We start from the raw sequence: 24,941 nt of genomic DNA on the forward strand, positions 1-24,941 counted from the left end.
CGTCTCTCCCAGGCTGCCTCCTGCCTGAAGCAATTATAAATCAGGGCATTTTCCTTTCATTCAGACCTGATGTTTAATTCATCACTATTCCGGCTGCTTTAATGCAGAGAACATTTATTCAGTGGAATAGCTTTGTTTTGCCTTCCAAGCTTTATTCTCCTCTTTAGAATACCATTGCTATTGCAGAGGGGGCTTCCTGTTAGCCAGCTTCTGAGACCCTCCCCCTTCTGCTCCCCGAGACTGGCCCAGCCCTGCCATCTTATGTGGACCCACCCCTGGGCCGAGAGTGAGCTTCAGCTCCTGAGAATGAGGAGTTCAGGCTTTTCTGTCCTTGGTCTAAGCACCTGACATTTTCAATTTGCTCACCACCCCCCTTTCTCCCAGGCCACATGCCTGGTGGGATGAGCTGCCTGGCTCCTAGATAGGGCTGCTACTGCCCAGGACACAGGAAGTTGGAAGGGCCTGGAGTGGAGCGGGGGTAGCACAGCTGTCGTGCTTCCTTCTTGGAGCTCCTGCCTTGTGGCATTGACCACATCTTCAACTTCTTGCATTCTAGACAAATCTAGAACCTTGGACTCTAATCCCTGAATGCTATGCCACCTCCTGACAATAAACCTCCCCGGTGATCATTTCCATCGTCCTGGATCTCAGACTGCTAAGTGTCTACAAAATACCCATTCCTCCTCTATTTTGTAACAACAAAACCCTCAGCTAAGCACCAGGCTGGAAACCCAGTTTACATATAAAACTACATTGCCCAGCCTCTCTTGTAGCTAAGTGTGTTCATGTGACTAGGTTCTAGCCACTGACAGCTAAGGAAGTGTTGTGTGGGACTTCTGTGAAGCCTTCCTAAAAGAGAGAAGGGACAACTTTCTTAATTGATTTTCTGTTACTTACTAGCTGGAATGTAGCTGTAAAGACTGGAACTCTAGCAGCCATTTTGAACCATGAGGTGGAATCCACATATTGGGTTTAGGAGAGATACAAGGCAGAAGGAGATGGGTCCCTGACACAGAGGATTCATCTTTCTGAGTGGTTGGCTCATCTCTGAATTTCCTTTACAATAGAAATAAGCTTCTATCTTGTTGTAGCTACTTTTATTGTATGTCTTTCAGACATAGGTAGCCAAATTAGTTCCTAACTGATGAAGACACAGCCATTTACCACTTTCTTGATCTCATGATGGAAGCTGCTTGCCTGCCAAGCTCACTACCTAAACCAGTTTCTGATACAAGTTTTAAGAATGTAGCACCTAATAGAAATGAAGGACAGAAGAGCTACAGAGGAGGGATGTGGAGTCTAGGACACAGAGTGAAGAATGAGCGGACATAATTCAACTTGCTCGCAGTACAGATGGGAAAACTGCGTTTCGGAAAGAATTAGTCATTAGCCCATAGACCTAGAGCTAATAAGTGGCAAATTCAGGATTCGATACCAGAATTTTTTGCTTAAACCACCACTCCATTACCACTTAGAGAGAGCTTGGGACAACACGAGGGAAGACGTGCCACATCTTCCAAACTTGCCATGGTCTGGTCCTCACTGTGAGAACTGGAGCTTGTCCCCACAGAGCTTTGCTCCTTTCTCCTTCTCTTGTGAGGTGCATGTATTTATAAAGCAACAGACTTCTTATTATACAAAGCAGATGCAGGGGAAGGAACCAACCCTTTTTGGGGCAAAGCCACCTAGTAAGAGGTGAGCTTCCTCTGCCCCGTCTCAGGCTGGAGGAGGGTGGCTTCCATTTTTCCATACCCTGCTTCCCACCCTGTAGGTACAGAGCAATGGTTAAGCTCAGGCTTTGAAACCAGGCTGCTCTGGTTTGAATCCTAACCCCACCACTGACTGATTCTGTGACCTTGCCTCCCCACACCCCAGTTTCCTCACCTATAAAAGAGGTGATAATTATACCCACCTTCGAGGATTGCTGTGAAAGTTGAAATAATAAGGGCGCAGGGTGTTAGTTATTACTGTTTTCCAGAATTACTATCTTCTAGATCGAGATCACCTTGTAGTAGACACACTGACATGGTTGACATTTTAAAGTTTTGCTTGTTTTTCATGTTATAATATAGTCATCAGTTCCTTGACGGCACGGAGCATATTAGTCTTTGTTCCTCAATACTTAGACTGGTACCTAGCACACAGTAGATACCCAATAAAAACGTGCTCAATAGAGCCAGGCAGAGCTGAATTCTTTCTGCTTCTGAGGAGCATCTTCCATTCTCCCTCCCGTCTCCCTCTCTCGCTTCTTCCCTCTCTTTGTCTGACACTCTTTCTGTCTCTGTCTTTCCCTCTACCACCTCCCTCTCTATTTAACATACTCCCTCTTGCTCTTTCTTTCAACCATTTCCCCCACTCCGTTCCAGGCTTCACACTGACATGTGCGCCCCTGTCCCTGGCTGCCCCGTCTCCAGAGCACGATCATATTCTGCTCCAAATTTGCCTCCAGGATCAGTCCTCCCGGGAGGCCTCCTATCGCTCAGCCTTGACGACACTGACGCATCAGGGCTGGATGGGAGCCTCACTACCTGCTCTATTCCAGCCTGCTCACTTTTCAGATGAGGAGGCCAAGGTACAAAGCACCGAGAAAGTTGCTTCACAGTCACGTGGCCAGCTTGTTCCAGAGCTAGGATTAGAACCTGGGCTTTCCCACTCTCAGCCCAATGCTCTTTACATTAGCGCATTCACAGAGGCAGTGGCAGAAACATAGTAGGAGACCACTGAATGCTTGTTAGATGAATGAATGAATGAATGCTGTTGGAAGAGGAGAGCTACTCAGACAATACTACTTGTTTTTCTATAGCTCCTTTTGACCTGCTCTACCCCTGCCCCACCCTCCACATGCCTGGGGTCCCCAGAGGAGGTTTTTGGCACTGTTAGTCTTGCCTGTGACCCTTCCACCACCCCTGGGGAGTCAGCGGTCTTTCTCCCTCCTCTCACTCCTGTGTGCATAAAGGCCATTTTCATTGTTCTCTATGGAAAGATCTTTAGAGGACCGAGGCCATTCTCTGAGAACAAAGCCTCCTCCTAGGGAGTGTTAGCCAGGGCTCTTGTCATTGTGGCTTGCTGTCTGCTCAGAGCCTGTGTTTTGACCAGAACAAAGTGATTCCGATTGGAACCCCGTAGCTTGTTGCTGGCTCTGCCTGCTTTTCCTGCAGATGTGTAGCCCCATTCTGGCCTCCTCTCCTCTCAAGGAAAGGGGAGTTGTCTTCAACTGATGGGCCCTCCCCAAAGCCCAGCCCCATCCTTCTCCATGCCTTTCCCCTCTACCCTACCCGGCACCTCCCGAACGCTACCTGCCGCTGCAGTTCCTTGTTTAACTGTTCTCGTTTTAATTCCATCCCCTGCAATTGGAGCCTGAATAATGAGTTATTTCACAGGATGATTGATCTGGGTATTAGGGCATCATTTAGTTTGCCATTACAACAGCCAATTTTGGTTACATGCTCAGCTGTGAAGGGGAAATGGGCCAGCCTGCTGGAGCTTTCTAAAGCATGGAGCTGGTGAGTAGGGGGATGGGGTGCTGGGCTGAGGGGCAGAGGTGGCAGGTGGGCAGGACGAGGGGGTCTGGCTTGCTTCAGCCAATATATCTTTATTCTTAGAATATGATGCTGGGAAAGAAATTGTAAGGATTGAAAAGGGATATAACCCTTTCTCAAAGGGACAGGAAGAGTGGAGTTTTCAGGTTGTAGATGCCAGGAGTGGAAAGGTCTCTCTTAAATAACCGAGTGAGTGAACCCCAAATTAAAGAGCATTACAGACTCTCCAGTATTTCAGGATGACAGAATAGTGGTCCATCCTTACTCGCCAGTCCCATACCAGACCCAGCTGCAGAAATTTCAGTGGCTCCCCCATTTATTTTCCTCATAGCAGTTCTCACAACCCAACACTTCCCTTTCCATTTACTTTAAGTGAAGTCTCGCCTATCTCTTCCTCAATGAGAATGAAAACTACATGAGGGCAAGTACCACATCTGTGCTGCTCATCTGTTTCCCGAGGGCCTGAGACAGTGCCTGGCACTTCATGGCACTCAATAGGCATTTGTTGAATGAAGTGAATGAGCATCAGAGGGCACTGGTTTCATGGATCTGAGTATGGGGGACAAGGCATAACATGCGCAGTGGTCTCTGACTCCCCCGCACGAAGCACATGCGCGGTGGTCTCTGACTCCCCCTCACACGCGCGGTGGTCTCTGACTCCTCCACACAAAGCACATGCACGGTGGTCTCTGACCCCCGCACGAAGCACATGCACGGTGGTCTCTGACTCCCCCACACGTGCGCGGTGGTCTCTGACTCCTCCACACATGCACGGTCGTCTCTAACTCCTCTGCGCCCCTTTTGAGCATCTTGGGAAAGCAGTAGACCCTCTCCCCAGGAGAAAGTGTACACACATCTGCAATGCGGTACTTCGCAAATAAATCCTAATAGTGAACAGAAACTTCTGCAGAAGCTGCAGTTTTCTTTAGAACCTAGGTTAAGAACTCCTAGCATAGAACTACACAGGGAACATTGAATTTGGAGTCAGTAGATTTAAGGTCTTCCCTATGGAGAAGTCACTGAACATTTCTGAAGTTGTTTTTTCTTGCCTATTTCACAAACATCCCATACAATGTTTGTGAAAATGCCTTGCTATCTGCTAGTTGTAATTAATAGCATCACTGGCCATTTCAAGCCTGTCTATGAAAAAATGAGTTTCCTAAAAGGAAATTAAGGAAGGCTGTCCTATGGGGAGGTATAGCTTTGTAATCACTCTTGGCTCTAGCCACAGAGGGGCCATCCCCTGCAGCCCCCAGCCCCGCAAAGGCCCTCCAATATTCCAACTATCCACAAGCTTTAAGCCTGGCCTGTTAGAGAAATAATCAGATGACCTGGTCATGATTTGCCTGAAGCATTTGGGTAACAGTAGCAACAAAAGTTGAACAGACTTTAGCTACATTACCAAAGCTATTAAAGTTAAAAACCACTAAACAACCACAGCTTGCTTCCAATCATCCACCCCACAGGCATGCAAAACAAAACCAACAAGAATGTGTTAGAATAAAATGGACACTGAGTCTTATTAATGTCTTGAGTTTGTCTGGAGCTTTAAAAGCAAACCCCTGGCACAACCAGTAGGCATTGTTGAGCAGCACAAGGTCCTTCCAAGAGCATCGTTACACCCCCACCCTAGACACCTTTAGGTCCTAGGCTAATTTTCAGGATCCATGATTAGAAGGCATTTGTGAACACAGATGTGACATGGGGGATAGTGGATGGGGAATACCTCTGGCATGTGAGGTCAATGAGTCAGAGTTGAAGACCCTGGGGCAGGCATAGCAGCCAGAAGGATGCGGGCACCAAGTGGGAGCTAAGATATGGGACCAGGGGAAGCCCTACATGTATGAACAAGGGCATTGACTGTGAGTCAGTCTTGGGGGCAGAAGTAGACAACAGCATCAGAGTCTGCCAACAGCCCTCATTCTGCATTGGCAAGCTCTACAAACAGAGGGAGGTTCTGCAAACAGTGCAAGTGCATTAAATAGCTTCAGATCCTCTAACCAGCAGCTTGCTCTATACACAGAGAACGGTGCAGTCTTCAGGGATCTGGTAAGCAGACGGCTACAGGATTTGTACCCCAGGATTAAAGCCAGAAACCAAAAGACCATCTGTCGGTACACATAGGAGGGAGGATGCAGGTCATTTTCATGTCTAGTGACATTGTAGGTAGGTTCATTTTCCCACAAGACCTGAGGTCTTGACATCTCTATGTGGCTCTTGCTGTCCTCCCCTGAGAAGATCAGAGAGTGGGCAAGTTCCTGATTCCTTCCCGTAGCACAGCATAACAAGTTTCTCATTGGGAATCGCTGGGTGTCTGGCTGTGGTAGGTGTGGACCATGCATTATTAAGAGAGAGGCGAGGCTCCTTGTAGAAGGCTGAAACCAGTGGCCATTGCATTGTGCAGTATTGCTCAGCCTTTCCAGTTTACAGTCCATTTGGACATCCATTATTTATGGTAACCGAGTGGCTATGAACAAGCTGAGACTCAATTAAGGTAACGTCCCCCACGCAGAAACCATGGTTAATGCTGAGAAGTTATTCCAACTCCCACCTTACCATCGCAGAGCTGGAGACACAAAGAGACCAAGAAGTGGAATTAGAGAAACCCAGAGATGGAGGCAGAGAACAGAGAAATGAAGAGAGGCAGACACCCCCCCTCCCAACACCTGCCCACAAAGCCAGAGGCTTTTCCCACGGGTCATCTTAGCACTCTCCTGGCTCTCCTGGAGTCCCCTGTGCCCTGTCTTACAGGAGAAGAGTGTTTTGGCTCCTGGAGGCCTGAAATTGATTATCCCAGTCTCCACTGTCCCCATCTCTTCCTTCCCTCTTAGTGTCCATCCTGTCCTGTGCCCCAGGACATGGGAGAGATTGGATACATCCTCAGAGGACTGTGGATGGTGCCTGCAAGGGGAACTGGGTGCCAGGGACAAGCTGCTGGCAGTTCTAGAGTCCATGGAGCTGGAGGACAGGAGAGGGAAGTGAGAGGTGTGGCCAGGGAGGGGCTCTGGGAAAGGTATTGCTGGGGAGGGCTGGAGGTGAGGTTTTGGTGTGGAAGTGGAGAGGAGAGTAGGCGGCAGAGAAGTGACTGAGAAAGGGGAAAGACAGGCAGAGAGGGAAGAAAGTGGGGGAAGATGCAGGGGAGGTGGGAGAGAGGGAGGTGAAGGAAGAGAGAGACAGAAGAGGGGAACGGTGGAGGTTGGGGTGACAAGGGCAGAGAGAGGCAGAGTGTTTCAGAGCTGGCAGAGCCCATGAGGACAGGCATGGTGCTTAGGTGGGAAGCCCTTGAGGAGACTGACTGACAGTGGCTGCCTAAGCGTCGCGGAGAATGGCAACAGAGTTTCCTGAGTGTTCTGGGCCCTGAATCCTAGATTCCTGGGTTGGGGCAGTCGGCTGGCTCCCTGCTCTGTTCCCTGCTCAGGAGGCTGGCCAGGTGCAGGAGAACCTGCGGGGACTGCTCTGCAGGCAGCAGGAGTGGCTGTGTCAGCTGCAGGGTCCAGACCTGACTCAGGACAGGAAGAGCAGGCGGCAGACCTGACTGTCTTCTGTCCCTCTCATGGCTGCATCTCCACCATGCTCACTTCTCCTCCCTTTCATTTCCCTACTGGAGCCCTGCAGGTGGCCTGGGGCAGGGTCCTGCTGAGTTCTTTCTTGTTGATTATAAGTCATGTCCATCTACCTCCTCCTGCTTTGCCCACTCTTCCTTCTAATTGAGATACAGTTTCATGGTTATTATTGTTATTATTATTTTCATCATCATCTTTATTACCATTATCTTTTAGAAGCTTGTAAGCTCCCTGAGGACAGGAGTCTTATTCACCTCTGTGTGTGCACACATGTACAAACCACACTAACTCATAAACACCCCTTAGTTATTGACAAAGACCCCATGCTTATTTCAGGGAGTGCTGTACCAGTCAGGGTGTTTGCAAATCTACTCTGGCTAGCTTAAGCAGAAAATGAAGATGTTAAATCTTTGTGGGAGACAGACTCAGACTTTGGGAACAGCTACCCAGTCAGGAATAACGCCCAAACCAACCCCAGTCTCTTCTCCTACAGACCTCAGAGCTGCCATGGACTGGCACATGCCTCAGAGCTCCCACTGCTGATACAGGGTTCTGGATCCTGGTGCCTCTATCTCTGCTGTCTCCAAAGCCAGACGCCTCTGCCCCTGCCTTCACCAGGAAATAGATACTGCATGGCATTGGGCACTGCTTGCCTGTCTCAGGCTGAAATCTCTGCTGGTGGGTCCCATTGGCAGAGTCCATGTCCATGCCCTTGTCATAGCTACAAGAGACACTGGGAAAGATGAGTCTCTGGTTTCTCACTCCAAGAGGCAGGACTCAGAGTGGGAAATTCTCCAACAGGGGAGTAGTGTCCAAGAGACGTGGGTGGCCAGAAAGCTTGCTGGTATTCTCTAGGCAGTGAGGGGCACCTGCCTATAGGACTGCACTGATGGTGGTGGATGTGGAGATGTCTATATCATTGGCAGCTACCATGGAGGGCATGTTGTCTCCCTGGGGGGAACTGGGGGCTCATGTATCCAGGCAGGGTGAGGCAGGCATTGAGGATGAGGTGGCTGAATCCAGGCACAGCAGAGCCCCATTGGTAAGCAAGTGAGATATATCCTTGGCATTTTCCCACCTGCAGCCCACCTTCTGTCAGAGAACTGTGCAGAACTGCTGGAGGAGGGCTAACAAAGCTGGGGGGACAGCAGGAACACCCCTTTCCAGGTGTGTCTGCTGATTAAAAAGGGATGCAAAGTGAGGAAATGAAATCGGATCTGAAGGTGCGAGGCAGGGCAGCCTGGCTGTGCAGATGTTCCAACCAACCTGCTCACCGAGGGTATTTCTGTTCACCCACTGCCTGTGTTCCCATCCTGCCAAGGCCATAAAGACAAGAACACTCCCTACTGGATCTCTAGAGGTGAAAAATACTCGTGCTGAAATATCAAGCACCTGGTAGGGAATGGGGGTTTGAGGGTAAGGCAACCCCTTGCCTTGTCCCGGACTGGGCTGTCAGTCATTCATTCCACCCCAGCATCACAGAGGTGGGGTCCATCTCCCCCACACCACCACCCGTAGCCCCCTACTCTAGATCCTTCCCCACACATGCCCAGGCAACCTCCTGGTGAGAATTACACCTGAGTTCCATTTATCTTTGTGGCTTTTGGCTAAAGGGATCCACACGCAGCAGGCAGGTTCATGAGCCTAATCGGGCCTCATGCATCTCTAACCAGGCAGGGAGTGTGTGTCTGGATTTGTCACCCGACAGGTACAGATGTTGGAGGCTCTCATCCATGAGATGGAATCACTCTTGGGGATTGAGAGGCTTAGGCGGTGTCAGTCAGAGACAGTCCACACATCTCAAACTGGGACAGAGGCTGCCGGCAAAGCTCTCTTCAACCCACTGGAGTCAGCAGCCCAGGGCTTCATAAACCAAGTTATGAGAGCAGAGCTGAGAATTTGTAAGGTGCCTCCTTTTTAAAGCCTTTCATGTCACCTCCTCTCTATCAGCTAGCGAGTCTTTCCAGGGCAACACAGGTAAAGGGATGAACAAAGTCTCAGAAATAGAGCATCTGGGTTGAAACCAGCTCCACTCTCTACTAGCTGAGGAGCCTTGGGCAAGTCACTTACCTGCTCCTGGTCCCAGGTAATGCATGTCGCCCGTGGGCTTGCTGTAAGCAGTGAGTGGGATTCTCTAGGCAGCCACTCCGTCTCTCATGCTCCTGTAGCACTTCATTCCTCCCTGTTAGGCAGAAACTGTCTAGCACTGGACATATTACTTAACCTCTCTGAGACCCATTTAGTGCCTGTCTACAATGGAGAACTGTGACAGTGCCTACTTGGTCAGGCTGTCAAGAGGGTTAATACCTGCAAAGCCTCCTGACAGCCTGGTGCATGGCGAGCCCTCAGGAAATGGTGGTGGTGGTTTTTGGTGGTGGTGGTGGTGGGTACTCCAGCATCCCCCTTTTTGGGATGAAAGTTTCCTGCTTGCTTGTCTTGCTTCTCTTGCCAGCCAGGGAATGGATCGGGGCAGGGTCTCTATCCAGCCTGCATCCTGGCAAGCAGCCGACATTCAATAAATCTACGTTTGATAAATTAGTGAAGGAGACGATGCCATACAAAGATAACACACCACCGCAATGCTGCATAGTGACTCTGGGTATCTGCAAGACCCCTGTGGCCTCTCATCCACTGTGAGGACTTGGGCAGGAGACTGCACCTCTATGAGCCTCAGTTTTCCCATCTGTGATGTGAAGATATATGATATTGAGATATAGTAGAAACACACACACACACACACACACACACACACACACACACACACATTGGTCTTATCCCTAGTTTCTTGGCATGCAGCTCCTAAAACCCGTGGGATCTCCAGAAGTGATAAGTCTTTTTGTATGCTATGGTGTCTGGGGGCTCCTGGATAGCCTGGAGATTGGGGGACTGGTTGCCAGGGGAACCAACCACATGATCAGGGGGTTGAAATGTTCAGCCTCACTTTGCAGAGGGGAGAGGGGCTGGAGATTGATTTAATCATCAATGGCCAATGAGGTGATCAATCATGCCCACATAATGGAGCAAAACACCCAAAAAGATGAAGTCTGGAGAGCTTCCAGGTCGCGAACACATCTAGGTGCTGGGAGCATGTGTGCCCCACCCCACCCACATACCTTGCCCTGTGCATCTCTTCCTTCTGGCTGTTCCTGAGTGGTGTCCTTTTATAATAAACTGGTGGTGAAGTAAGTAAGCTGCTTTCCCGAGTTCTGTGAGCTGTTCTAGCAAATAATTGAACATGAGGAGAGGGTCTTAGGAACCTCTGATTTATAGCCAGTTGGTCAGAAGCACAGATGGCAGCCTGGACTTGTGATTAGAGTCTGGAGTGGGGGCAGTCTTGTGGGACAGAGTCTTTTAAGCTGTGAAGTCTGCACTAACTCTGAGAAGTAAGCGTCAGAATGGAGTTAAATTGCAGGACACCAAGTCACTGTTCACTGAAAATTAGAGAATTACTTGGTGTGGGGAAAAACACTCCCTACACAGTTGGTGGTCAAAAGTATTGATGTAGTTGGTGTAGAGAAGTAAAGTTTGTTTTTCTTATTCAGGATAATAGCCCCACCTCAGAGAATGGGTTTAGATGATGTCTCCAAAGCATCCAGTACAATTCTGGGCTTATGGTGGATGCTTAAAAAGTGGTGACTGACAGCTGTCCCCTGGAAGCCAGCCTGGAAAACTGGTGACCTTAGCCCAGAATCTCCCACCTCTCCTCGCCTAGGTCTCACCTCCCCTTCCTGCTGCCCTGCTGTAGTCCCAAATGATCACCGCCCACCCCTAACCCCCAAGAGCCTCAGTCAACTGGAGTCTTGTGAGGGTGACTGTAAATAAATTAATTCCCAAGAGATGTGATTCATAAGTCTACCTTTCCCAGGCTACTTGCACGTATAAGAAAGAAGTTTGGAGATGGCACTATTCGCAAGTTAGCAAGCTAGAACCATAGGGAGTGATGAGGACTGGAGAGAATTCGAGAACAGTGTATTCAAAATTGTTAAATAGTACGTTGGCAAAACAAAACGTTTGGTTATGGGTCCCCAGTTTGCAACCTCCAAGACAAAAGTGGGCTGGAAGGGTGAAATTCTAAGCTCAGAGTTAATCAGGACCAGAGTAGCCACACTTCCCCTTCAGATCATGCCAGGGCGGCTCTGAGTCTCTAAAACCTGTGAGAAATGCCACAGCTGGGAGTCTTTCCTCTCCTCCTTGATTCAAGGAAGTCCAAGAGCCAGGGATGGTGCCCCTCACACTGCCAGGAAGGCCTGACACTATCTCTCCCCATGGTGCAAGCTGAGGCCAATCCGTTCCTTATTTAGAAAGAGCTGGGACTTAAATGTCAGTGGATGATATGGGAGCAGCATGACAATTACCAGCTTAAACTGAAATAAAGGAAAGAAGGATTAAACAATGCCCAGCACCCATCAAGCCAGGCCAGAAGAGAAGAGCGAAGCCCTCTGTTTCTACATTAACTCCTCATCAGCGAGGCGTGGGTCAGAAGGGTGGATGGGGAGGAAGCTGGGGAGGGGAGAGTGGGTGGGAAGCTGAAGGAAGGTCGGAGGTGGTGCTGACTTGGGCTCCCAGACTCTCAAGGAGGGTGCCCAGAAGGCACCCTCCTCCTTTTGGCAGTATACTCAGTGGTTGGACCTGTGGTTCCAAACTGGGCAGACTGAGTTCAAATCCCAGCTCCTCCACTAACTAGCTCTGTGATTGTCCCAACTTCCTCAACCTCTCTGAGTTTCAGTTTCCTCATTTAGACCAGTGGGATGATGATAATTCCTCTTAAGATTAAATGGGGTAGTGCCTGTATGTCACTGGGCAGGCAGCGATACTCAGCAAATGATGCCTCTGCCAGTCAGATGCAGTCAGGAGTTAAGAGCCAGGTACAGCACAGATCACGCCTAATTCCATTACCCCCAGTCGTTAAGCTGCAGATAGTCTCTTTTATTTTAATCTTTCTGTAGGGGGAACGTGTGGTGCTCAGATGTAGGTCCAGTAGGAACTTGGCACCTTTGCAGCAGCCTCAGCCTCTCCTTCCTCTTGGGTGCAGGGCTCAGCTGGGCAGGCGTGCCAGGACCAAGGCCTGGGCCTTCATCTTGGAGCCCCTCTGGGTTGCTGCAGCATCTCCTCTTTTCAGGGTGAACTGCTCTGGGGCTGGGAGATGGTGGAGATGCACCCCACAAGGCCAAGGCAGCCTGGGCACTTTCCCCAGGAAATCCTTGACACTCTGCACTTTTCCAGCTGGCCTCCTTTAAAGGGACTGCTCATCTGGCCTCCCCTGGATGTACTAGAATTGGCCCCACAGGCTGACGCAGCTGGACCCCAGGCTCTGGCTGAGCGGTGGCCTGGATTTGTTTCCCCATCTCCTTCAACTCTCTGCAGGGGAGCAGCCCTTGGTTTCTGAACAAGGGCAGTTCTAGGTCACCTTTGAAAGGACCTGCTGGTATTTCTGCAATGCTCTCCTCCAGCATCCACAGTGGGTCACTGAAGCCCAGCTGATGGTCTGCCCCTGAAGCTGGCAGTTTTTCTAAACCACATCACATCCTCATCACAGACACCAGGGTCAGAGTCTTCCTTGGCCTCTGAATCAGGCCCAGGCTCCTCCTTTGTTCAGCCCAGCATCCACCTGTCCCAGCTGTGTCCTATATATCAATCAGCATTCTGTGTAGAAAGCAGAAACACTCAAAGTATCCAGCAGAAAGAGATTTAATAAGGGAAATAGTGACTTACAGAGTGATCAGAGGTCCTAGACAAATGAAGGTCAGGACCACTGCTAGGCTTTAGGCTTAAGGTCACATCCCCACAGCTGTGAGCCTGAGACCAGGAGAGAGCTGTTGCCCCTGCAGGGACCACTGGTGTGGCTCCAGCTGCCCTGCATTCAGGAAGCTGGTGACAAGACCGTGGATATACCAGTTGCTGCAAATCCTCACGTTGGCAGGAGCCCGCGGACCGTCCAACACACTGCAGAGGAACACCTCTGCCTCTCTGCCACTGTCCAGAGCTCATGGAAATGCCTCTTGTTGGCAAAACCGAAACTGCAGCCAGATCCAAACAGCAAGAAACTCTGGGAAATGTCATTTTTGTCCTGCTAGCCCCTGTGATACAGAGGGAACATAAAGGGTATGAAACAATGCTAAGTGCTGATAGACAATACCCAGCACAGCCCAAAACTCACTCAGACCCCAGCTGGCCCACAGTCCCGGCCTGCTGTAGCCCCACCCAAGCCTATGGCTGGTGCTGACTCCTGCCTCTGCTGCATCGCCCCACACAGCCTCTGTCCCTTCGCCAGGTGGAGGACTGGCCCCCTCCATTCCCCAGCCCACACCCAGCTCCTTCAGCTCTTAGCTAGGTCCTCCTAATCCCAGCATAGCTCCCGGGCCTTCCTGCGGCTTTTCTGGGATGGAACCAAGGCTGGCTTGGGACTCAGATGCCTGTGCTCTAGCTGTAAACACAGAATGTCTCTGAGCCACATTCCCAGAGTACATTCACCTGGGGGTCTCGTCCAGCTGTGAGGTTCTGAGATTTCTAAGTATCTTTCTTTATAAGCAGAGTGGACATGGACACACACACACACACACAGTCCTCAGGGAGCTACAGCTTTGCTGAGTCAACCCAGAGTCACTGTCCCAACTCTCCTCTGGAAACATGGGCAGAAATAGGTGCTGAGGGAGGAGGGGTAGCTGAAGCAGAAGGCAGGAGAGGCCAGGGATTGCCCCTCTGCTTAGCACATCCCCCATCACTGACTTCTGGCTTGAGTGGGCTGGGAAAACCCGCAGAGGGCAGGCTTGGGGAGGACAGAGGAGGCTGGGGCGAGAGACGTGGTAAGGGCAGAAGTGAAGCACTCAGGCCATACGAGAGGAAAAGCCACTGTCTGTGCTGAGCTGGACCTAGGGGCTCAGCCCCCAGCCTCCCTGCTGTCCCCTGCTTAGCACCACCTCAACTAGACCTTCCCCAAAGCAAAGCTATAGCCATGCCAATGACCTTGAGCTGCACATTCAGCTTAATCCGCATCAGTGTCAGAGTGAAGGCCTTGCTGTCAGTCCAGGGTATTTATAACTAGCTTGCCAGGTCCCACTACCTAGCAGCCGCCAGGAAACTAGGCCACAGGAGTCACAGAGGAGGCAAGCCCTCCCCCAGCCCCAACCCCAGCCTCAGATGGCTCCTCCGTGGCTGCTCGCACCCGCCCTGGCTGTGTGCCTCCTCCCCATGTCCCTGCTCCCTGCTGGTGATCAAAACCTGCCAGAGTTCCCAATGCCTGGGGGCATGTCCACAGGCCTGAGTACAATGTCCACGGCTTCCACTTACCACTGTCTTCCCTGCCCGCTCCTTGTGGCCGTGTGGTGTGGTCAATGAAGGCTCCGCCTGCCTAGGGTCAGGTGCCGGTTCCACTGTTCTCTGTGTTGACCTCGATAATCTTGTGTGACTTTTCTGTGTCTCAGTTTTCTTATCTGTAAAATGGAATTAATAATGAAGACTCTATGAATAAAAGGCTCAGAATGGTGCCTGACACGTCATAAGGGCTCAGTGTGTGCCAGCTTATTTAGAAAGGTCTATCAGATAGCAGCAGAAGCCCCAGGGCCAGGCTGTTCAGGTTCAAATCCTGGTTTGGCCATTCACTGGCTATGTGACCTTGTGCCCATTAATTATCCACTCTGGGCCTCAGTTTCTTCCCATGATATGGTTTGGATGTTTGTCCCCTCCATATCTCATGTTGAAATGGGATCCCCAATGTTGGCGGTGGGGCCTGGTGGGAGTTTGGGTCATGGGGGCGGATCTCTCACGAATGGCCTGGTGCCCTTCTTGTGGTAGTGAGTGAGTACTCGCTCTGAGTGCTTGCGAGATCTGGTTGTTTAAAAGTGCATGGGACCTCCCCCTTCTCTCTCTCTCGCTCCCTCTCTCGCCATGTGACACACCTGTTCCTGCTTCATCTTCCACCAAGAGTAAAAGCTTCCTGAGGTCTCACCAGGAGCAGATACTGGGCCATGCTTCCTGTGCAGCCTGCAGAACTGTGAGCAGATTAAACTTTTTTGTTTTTAAATAAATTACTCAGCCTCAGGTATTCCTTTATAGCAACACAAAAACCATGTAAAATCGGAAATGATAATAGTATCTACCTCGTGAAATTGTAAGGATTAAATAAGCTAATCTGTAAAGCTCTGAGAATGGTGCCTGGCACACAGTAGGTGGTCAATTAATATTAGCTCTGATAATGATAATGATTAGCATCATCATCATCATCGTTTATTCTGGAATGATTTTCTCCCAGCCAGGCTGCCCTCTCTTCTTCCTGCCTCCACACTTTAGCTGACACAAACGTTCTCCTTACACACTCTCTCTCTTCTTCCCTCCCAATTCAAACGTTGCGTTTCTTTCAAGCCTTACCTCCTCCATGCTGCCTTCCTTGACCATTTTGGTGAGCTTTGCACTGTCTCCCTTACCCAAACCATCTTAGACTAGATCCCCCACGTGATTCCCATGAGTAAACCTAGACTCCAGACCCTGAAGGCAGAGGCTCTGCCAAGCCCACTTCTCCTTCCTGCTTTATGCTGAGCTAACAGCGGTGAGGTCAAAGATGTTGTGGATCAGACGTGTCCTTGCTGAGTATCCAGGGTCCTCCACTCTGGGCAGGGGTCTGATTCCTGGGATGAGGGTACAGTGTGTCCTGGCCCTCAACAGACAGGTGTGTGTGTGGGCACGCACACACACACACACACACGCTTGCAACCTGTAAAGTAAAACCTAGTCGTTTCCCCAGAAATAATCCCACATTCTGGTCACTGACAACCAAAATGTATTTTTTCCCAAGCCCAGTCATTTTCTGGATTTTCTCAGTTTGAGAGAGGACCAGGCCTGTATGCTGCGTCCTAGGGGTGGACCCGAAACCCTTCCCCACCAGAAAAGGGCAGGTAGGAAAATGTCTTCCTCGGACACCCAGGCACAACAAGCCCAGTGACACAGGGCTCAACACGGGGAGGAGGGCAGAGGGGGCAGGGGCGAGGATCTGGCTCAAACACCACAGTCCTTTCCTTGAGGAAGAAAGCAGCACTCCAGTGTCACTGTGTTCCCCCTATTGAAGGCCCAATAAACAGCAGGTCAGTGGTTCTGACCTGGCACTGTGGCTGTGTCTGGCACTCTCAGCCTCAGCCAGTCAGAGGCTTGCTGACACTGCCTCCTTCCTCCCCTCCTCCCCATAGACCTGTCACTGTGGAGAGCTCTCCTCCACCCTCCTCCACTGCCTCCTCAGCAATTTCCTCTCCTCTCAGGAGCGGCCCGGCCAGGATCAACGTTGCTCAACCTACAGAGGCTGCCTTTGGTGGGAGCCCCCCTTTTTCCTACATGCTGGGGGAAGGGGTGGAGGATAGGAAAGGGGCTCAGCAGGGTTGGGGAGAGTCCTTCCTCGGTACTCATTGTCCCCTCTGGGGGTTGAGGGCGGTTACAAAACGGATGAGGATGGGAAGAGGCCCTCCTGCAGTGCCCTGTGCTTGGCCCTCAGGCCGGCCCCTCACCCATCTCCCCGCTCTAGTCTAAGAGCACCTAAAAAGGAGTCTCACTCTAGCTCTCATGACCCATAACTGAAAATTAATCCCCTCTACGTCCTTTCTAAGTTATCCCAGAGAATATGCCATGTCAAAGGCACATTTGTCTAATGGAAGGAGCCCACGCCAGGGGAGAGGGGCGTTGGGGAGAGAAGCCTTAAAAAATCCAGCCAAGCATCTGTGGTTTGTGCTCCATGTAAAGTGAAATGTGGGCATTTCTTCCACTAAACGGCATGGGAATAAGTGTAGTGATGCTAGCTGGCATCTATACAGCACACTACAGTTACAAGATCCTTGCCCCACCCTCTCAGTTTGTTACCCTTCTGCATTGCAAGAGAGCAAGGGAAGGCTGTTGAACCCCCTTTGATGTGGAAGGAAACAGGGCCTCAGAGCAGGTAGGAAGGGGGGATCAGAGGCTGTTCGTGCCCCACCCAGATGTCCTTTGCCAACTGGGCACTCACTCCAGGCTGCTGCAGTGTTGGCTGCTAATAGCTCATAACTATACCCTTCTCCTCCACATCACCTTAGCCAGCAGGAGCCACTTCCCTGGGAGAAGCTTTGGAGGTTAAGCCCTCTACCATAGCCCCTCCCCCGGGAACAGCCTTTAGCTAAGGCCTGACTGCTGTAGCGACAGAAAAACCACCCTCTTGTCTTCAGGTAGAACAAACTCCACGCGCTGTACACACCCCGAAGCCCCTGTGGGTTTGGCCCAGCTAGACCTCCCCTGAAGCAGCATCTTCGTCTGGACCCTTCTGCTGCTCCGTCTTGCCCTACAAGCCCTCCCAGCTTCTCTGCAAGCACTCACTCAACAAACCACACGCTGGAATATCCTCTCAAACCCTGCTTCTAGGGAACCAGACAGAGGGCTAGTACACACGGCTTCAGATCCTGAATCCGGATGTTCCTGAGACAGTCTGGTTCCTAAGCATCCTGTGGGTGTCTGTTGTGGTGAGAACCTTGCTTTCTTCCAGGACCTCAGCTCCCTCCCTCTCCTCCTCCCAGGGGAGAAGCTGGTTCTTAACACTTTGACTGCGAGCTGAGGGATGAAGCCCAGAGCCCCCAGCACCTCCCAAACCCCACTGAAAGCTCCCTCTCTCCCGCTCCCACCCCGGCTGTGGCAGCCAACACCATGACTCAGGCCCCATCCCCACAGCCCTCCACGGGCCCCCAGATTGCTACCCCGTGCCCTGGCATGTGAAGCAGTACAGATGGCAATTAACTGCATGACAGGAAAATATCCCGACACTAATTATTTCAGGGACAAGGCCGGGGACCATTAATAAGTGATGAAGGAGTCTTTCCAGAGGCTCTTTGGCTGGCCCCTACACCAGCCTGCAGAAGGCTGGAGACTGATGAGGACCCTTCCCCACGCAGAGCTCAGTGGTGTGTGTGGGCAGTGAGACAAGTGCCAGTGCCGAGGGAGATGCCACACATTTTCCAGGGGAAGTCAAGCCGCTCTCCCCAGCAGTGAAATCGACAACTGTTAAGGAGACCGTCCTCATCCTTCAGACAGGCAGAAAGCAAACAACAGTGGTTCCCTGGATCTTCTCTGATGAATAATTGATTGTAGAATGCAATCTCATGAATGAATTCCGGAAGAATCCCCAGTCAACCCCTTCTACACTCTCACATCTGCCTCCCCTTCCCTGGCCCAATCCAAGAGGCAGGCACAATTTCCATTTTCCTGAAATGATTCTGTTTCCTCTGTGCCTGCTTCTAACGTGGCCCCTGGGACAACTCCCACAAGGAGCAGCAGTCAGAGGTCAGGAACGAAGGATGGCATGCCCAGATGGAGGGCTGAACCACGCCCGGTCAGCCCTGGGCTTTGACAGTGTCTCTCTCCAGCAGCATATCACAGCAAGGCAGGGAGAGGAGAAAAGTGTCCTACATTCATAAACCCTTTCATGTGCCAGAGTGAATGCAAATGCAGACACTCTCACACTCACACTCACATGTACACACTAACACACATACCCACTCTCACACCCACACTGACACACACATGCACAGACACACTCAGCACACATGCACACTGACACACTCACACATACACACTCTTGCATACACACCAACACACTCACACATGCACACACACATGCACACTGACACACTTAAAATATACATGTGACTGACACATACTCATGCAGCACTGACACACCAACTGAACACAATTGCTCCTTTGCGTACACATGCAGCACTGACATACTTAAACATGCACTCGACACACTCTCACACAGACAACACACACAGATGCACACCCACCCGTACACTGACACACAGGAGCACTGACACATCACACACAACTGACACACAACAATTGACAAACTCGTAACACTGACACCACACATACATATGCACTGACACACACATTCAAATTAACTGACACACTAACACAAATATGCAACTGACACACGTGCAACTGAACACAACATACACCTGACAGCACAAATACTGCACTGACACATGCTCACATTCACATAGCCTCACACATACACACCACTTGATATACACATACTGAACAACACACACACATACTGAACATTATTCTTTCCTCACACACCCTCTCACACTCAGATGTATTACACCTCGACACCCACACAGGCCACATAGCACTGAAACACCACACTATGCACTATGCACTGAACACATGCCTGACACACACATACTACACGCGTGACACACACACACACTCGGATGACACACTCCACACAGGCTCGTGCACCACTGAGCACCACTCATTCTCCCTCACACACATTCACACTCTCACACTGACCATCCACTCACACTCACACATTCTCACACACACACTCTCACACTTACACACATACACACTGACACACAAGCCCTTTCTCTCTCTCACACACACACATACAACCACTTAAACAGACAGGGGCTCCCATACTTTAAGAGCTGAAGTAGGCCGGGTGCGGTGGCTCACGCCTGTAATCCCAGCACTTTGAGAGGCCGAGGTGGGTGAATCACGAGGTCAACAGATTGAGACCATCTTAGCCAACATGGTGAAATCCTGTCTCTACTAAAAATACAAAAATTAGCTGGGGGTGGTGGTGCACACCTAGAGTCCCATTTACTCCGGGGACTGAGGCAGGAGAATCACTTGAACCCGGGAGGTGGAGGTTGTAGTGAGCTGAGATCGCGCCACTGCACTCCAGCCTGGATGACAGAGCAAGACTCTGTCTCAAATAAATAACTTAGAAACAGAGCCTAAATATGAAGGAGATATTTATGGGGGAAGAGATATTTGCTTCACAAAAGGATTTGCAACAGGGATTCTTTCAGTAATAAGAAACCAAAGTGCATTGAAAATGGAATTTGATTTACAAAAATGTGATTTCTCTGTAAATGTTCAGAAGCCCATGCCTTGTAGGGTATGGATGTGTGCTTGTAAATATGCAGAACTTGTCAGTGTCCCTCTCCATGTAGTTCGGGAGAGGGACAGGGATGTCAGATGGAAATCCTCGCCAAGCCTGCTGGCTACACACTCAGGGGTCTGATGGCAATCTAGCTTGGAGGACCACAGATACCATCTCCTTCTGCACCTCCAGCTTGCAAAGGGGAAACCAAACACTTTATTCCCAAGGCTACCACAATCCAAAAATGCAAGGTGTGTTGTGCTCAAAAGGTCTTCATCTCCAAATTTTTTCCTTTTATCCCCTAACTCACTAACCAGCCCAGCCTCCAGTGGATGTTTTGAGTGGGGTTAACTAAGAAAGATATTATCAGTTATCTCAACTGACTTCTTCATTGATGACTGATAAAAAAAATGAAGCAGAAGCTGCCCCAAACCAGCACCTCCTAGACCTGTGCCCTCCAGCCTTCATCCTCACCAGCCATCCCCATAGTTGTACGAGGCCGAAGCCAAGAGAAAGGCTCCGGGCAGCACAGTCGCATTGTCCTCTCTCTTCCAGCTCCATGTCTCCCTCCCTCTCCCCGCTTCACTCACCTTCTTTCCCTGCTGGAAGTGAACAGATGAGTCATTTGAACTTTCGCTTCCTAGGCTGCTTTTCTGGATGAGTTTGGAACTCACTCTTTTTGGGTAAGGACCCCACCCACTAATGAAGACCCCCACCCTTAGGAGACAACTCCTGTGCTGGACACTAAATTAGGGTCTCACAGGACTGTCTTGGTCACGTCTTAAAGGAACTGGACACCTAGGGACTTGAAGACACACCAGGGAGTAAAATTCAGGTCTCTGATAATTTCCAGAACTTGTTCCCGCAGACAAATGGACTCTTCTTCAAATTTAAGCTCCTTTCTTGTAGTAACAATAAGGCTGATCACAATAGCCTTATTTTTAAAAATAATGTTTGTTTGTTTTTAAAAAAACACAGCTAATGTATATGCCAGCTATTGTTCTAAGCCCCTTACATATGTGAACCCATTCCATCATCGCCATAATGCTCTCTAAAGGAAGTATGGTCATTACCCCTCAGAGGCCCAGAGAGGTTCGGTAACTCCCTCGAAGTCACACAGCTAGTAAGCGACACAGGAGGGAATTGAGTTCTGACTCCCTGAGCCCTGCAGACATCTCTATTTCTGACCTCAGATCCTGCCAATCTTTCCCCACCCCCACCCTCTTCCCTCCAGGTACAAACACACCAAGCCCATTCCCCACAAGGCTTCTGACTTTGCTGTTTCTTCTGCTGGGAGGGCTCCACCTCCAGCTTATCCTGTCTCCTCAGTTGGGCCTTGCCTGACAACCCCATCTAAAGTAGCCACCGTGGCCACCCCCACCCTCACCCACCCTTCATTTACTAGGCATCGATCTGCTGTAATTCCATCAGCATTCCTCTACCTCAAATGATCTCATCTGTTGGTTTACTGATTCCACCACAACGAAAACTGCATGTGTGCAGTGATTCTGCCCCTCCTCTTCACTACTGTGCACTTTCATCTATAACACCTTGGCTTGGCACAAACTGGGCATGCAATAAAGACTGATTGATCAAGGAGTGCTCTATTCACAAACCAATATGCACACCCACTCACGTGCACACACACTGCACACTGGCGTGTGCATGGGAATGCATTCACATTAGACCACAGGCAGACGCCACATCAGTGATACAGTCCTCTGCAGTGTAACACTGATAGATGTGGTGAGGCCAGACTGACATAAATGGGCTTTCTAGCAGTAGATGCTAAGAAACAGAATTCCTCTGAGGACAGATCCATAATTACCCGGCCTGGAAGAATGCAAAACAGAAAATAGAGCCTCTGTGTAGGAGCCCCAGCATCTCTACCACCTGGTCCAGGCCTTTTGTGTTGGTTGCCTGGAGAAATGGAAGACGATTAAAAGGTGTGAGAAACTGGCCCCTTCAGAGTCCTTGGAAGGGGAGGGTGCTAGACCGGTTGCTCTAGTTACTGAATTGAGCTTGCTAAATATAGCTGGCTCAGACATGGGGCATTGAGGAGGCAGGTCTGAAATCAGAAGGGGTGGAAGGGGCTTCCCAGTTCCCTGCCCTCTGCCTTATACTCCCACCCCAGGCCCAGTTTGTAGTGAGGGGATGCCTTTGACATAGAGGTGGAGAAAGAGAGAGAAGCAGATGCCTAAGCTTATGGTTGTTCTGATCCAGTGCCTGCCCAGAGCTGGGCATTCCATTCTGAATGGCAGATATCTGAGGTCAAGGTACAGCCAAACTCTAGCAGATAGGACCCTTATTCTATGGTACTCAGGCTTGATCAATTTCAATGCTGCGCAAAGCCTTCCTGTGTGCATGTGTGAGTGTGGTTCATACAGTAGGAGGGGCAAGAAGGTAAATATGATGTCTTTACAGAGCAGAAGCATGGGGGTGTTGGTGAGAGCAAAACTCTGGAGCTGTCACTAGTGGCTTGGGGCTGGATGGGAACTACCTCCTCAGCCCAGCAGATTCCCAAAGCCCTGCTTCCACAGAAGAAGATTCCTAGAATCATGTAGTAGGTGGAAAGGGCTGAGAAAAGCTCTCCATAGCAGATGGCCTGTGGAGCCCAGGCCCTCCGAGACATTTGGCAAGCCAGGGTGCATGCTTCTGGAATCACCCCACTGCCAGGTGCCCAACACACACCTCCCCCTTGTCCTCTTGGGCAATCCCAGCCTTTGGAGCTCCTGGTTCCAAAAGCTCTTCCCTAGCCCCAGGTGATGTTCCCCTGGACTCTTAGACAGAAAGCCTTGGAATGGTCCTGAGAGCACCCACTGTGGTGGCCTGAGATTCTCCTTATCAGCTCATGAATAACCATACGACCCAGGCCCTACCAGCCTATAGACCTTGGCTATAAAATGGGAACTACAATGACCTCTTCAGAGGTTATTCTGAGGGTGAAATGAGAAATGTCAGTAAAGCATGCAGCACAGGTTACAGGTCCAGTCAGCAAAGACGACATTAGAATGTTTGCCATATCTTCTTTTTCTCTTCTCTTTGTGTCTCTTTGGATTTTGTATTTCCTACAGGAAGGAGATGTGGTCAAACTGTGATGTTGCTTTCTACCTCCTTAAACTACCCTAAGAAGCTTCCTTCTCCACCCCTCTCTCTAGTGAAAGCCTTCACCAACCCCCCATGTTGTTGCATATGGCGGGATTTCCTTCTTTGCTAAGGCTGAATTCTACTCTGTTGCATGTATATTCCACTTTTCTTTAACCGCTTCTTCGCTAATGAACACCCAGGTCGCCTCCACATCTTGGCTGTTGTGGCTAGTGCAATCAACATGGAAGTGCATGTTTGAGATCCTGATTTTAATTCCTTTGGATGAATACCCAGGAGTGGGATTGCTGGATTCCACTTATATGAAGTATCTAAAATAGTCCAACTCACAGAAGCAGGGAGTGGAATGGTGGTTGCCAGGGACTGGGAGGAGGGGGAGATGGAGAGTTGCTATTCAATAGGTACACAGTTTCAGTTATGCAAGGTGAATACATTCTAGAAATCTGTACAATGTTGTTGCACATTGTTATAGTTAACAATACCTTATTGTACATTCAAAAACTTGTTAAGAGAGCAGATCTCAAGTTAAGTGTTCTTAATACAATAAAAAAAAGATCAAAATCACAATGCCCCATTCTGCTGGTTTCTGTGTGGGAGGCTGATTGATCTTGCTGCCTAGTTGGGGATAGTAAGCCAGGCTGTACCTGACACTGTATTGCATCAGTGTTGCTCTTCCTACTGCTGCCTTTCTTCCAGATGTTTCCTGACTTTCTTGTTCTTTCACAAGAATCAAAGCCTGTGATTATTGGTCAAGCAAGAACACAGGGCAGGAGACAACCTCACCCATCCAAAGAAATGCATGCAGAAAAGCCACCTTTTCCAATTCTGGGGAGCAACCACCTGACCCTACCCAAGCTCCCTCCTTCCTGTCTTATACCATCTGAGCCCCAGGTACGTGTAGAGGGATCTGCTCATACAAAGGACATGGGGCCTTTGTTTCTGCCCCTCCACCACCCAAGGTGTCTAGTCTCCAACTTCAGTGGGGAGGGAGAGCTAGGGCACCTAGAGAAAAGCCCCACTGTGGCCTCCTTTCTTGGAGTGAGGTTCCCATGACTGCTCATAGGGAAGGACTGGGATGTGAGCTGGAATCCCAATATGAGGAGAAAGTGTGCCCCCATCCTCCTTGCTCCTCGCTTTCCTTTCCTTCCCTTCCTGCAGCTCAGCTGTGCCCCTCCATTGACATCCATAGCGGGGAAGCTCTTTACCTGGGCAGGCCCCCTGTTTCTTAGCCAAGTGTCCCAGTACTGCCAGCCCTGTCTTGAAATTGACCCCAGAACATCTTCTCCCGTGGTTCAAGGGGCCTGGCCGGCCACTCTTGTTCCAACAGAGCCACCCTTGCATCAGGATGGGGAGAACAGGGTTCTTGAATGAAAGTTTTATATTGTATTTCTTACTGCTTGAAGTTGTGCTTGGGGGTGAAGAGGATTAAGACAAGAGTTTATTGTTACTTTCCACCCCAACCAGATGGACTGTATCTGAGACAGAAGGAGGATGAGAATAAAAGGGAGGGACTCCCATCTCTCCTAGAGGATCGATGGCCTCCTGTCACCCTGCAGGCTCCCTAGAGCAGAGCTGTGACGTGCTGGGAGTGGGGACCATCTTCTTATGCATGATTATGTTTTGCAGAGGAAGTTCTAGAACACTAAGGAATGGCTTCTTCACCACTGGCACACTGGGCAAGGCTGGGGAGAGCTATGGGGTAGTATTCTTCCCTGGTGTGGTTTCTTGGTGATTGTGCCAAGAATAGTGGAAAGGATGACTCTTGGGTCACAGATGGCTGTGGCAGCAGTGCCATCCTCATGTGGGTGGGGAGGTGACTCCTAGGGAATTGGGACCCTATGCTTA

At 50.2% G+C, this 24,941-nt stretch overlaps 1 long non-coding RNA gene across 1 annotated transcript; it reads right to left on the reverse strand.

The window, feature by feature from the left end:
* Positions 1–12,775: 12,775 nt before the first annotated feature.
* LOC108528309 (uncharacterized) lies at positions 12,776–24,392 on the reverse strand. The gene is made up of 3 exons (XR_001885093.1): positions 21,820–24,392; positions 14,390–14,532; positions 12,776–13,179 (listed from the first exon to the last, which is right to left on the reverse strand). It is a non-coding gene; the product is annotated as an uncharacterized LOC108528309 (long non-coding RNA).
* Positions 24,393–24,941: the final 549 nt, after the last annotated feature.

Source organism: Rhinopithecus bieti, unplaced genomic scaffold (assembly GCF_001698545.2).
Source record: "Rhinopithecus bieti isolate Rb0 unplaced genomic scaffold, ASM169854v2 scaffold_4553, whole genome shotgun sequence".
Lineage (NCBI taxonomy): Eukaryota > Metazoa > Chordata > Mammalia > Primates > Cercopithecidae > Rhinopithecus > Rhinopithecus bieti.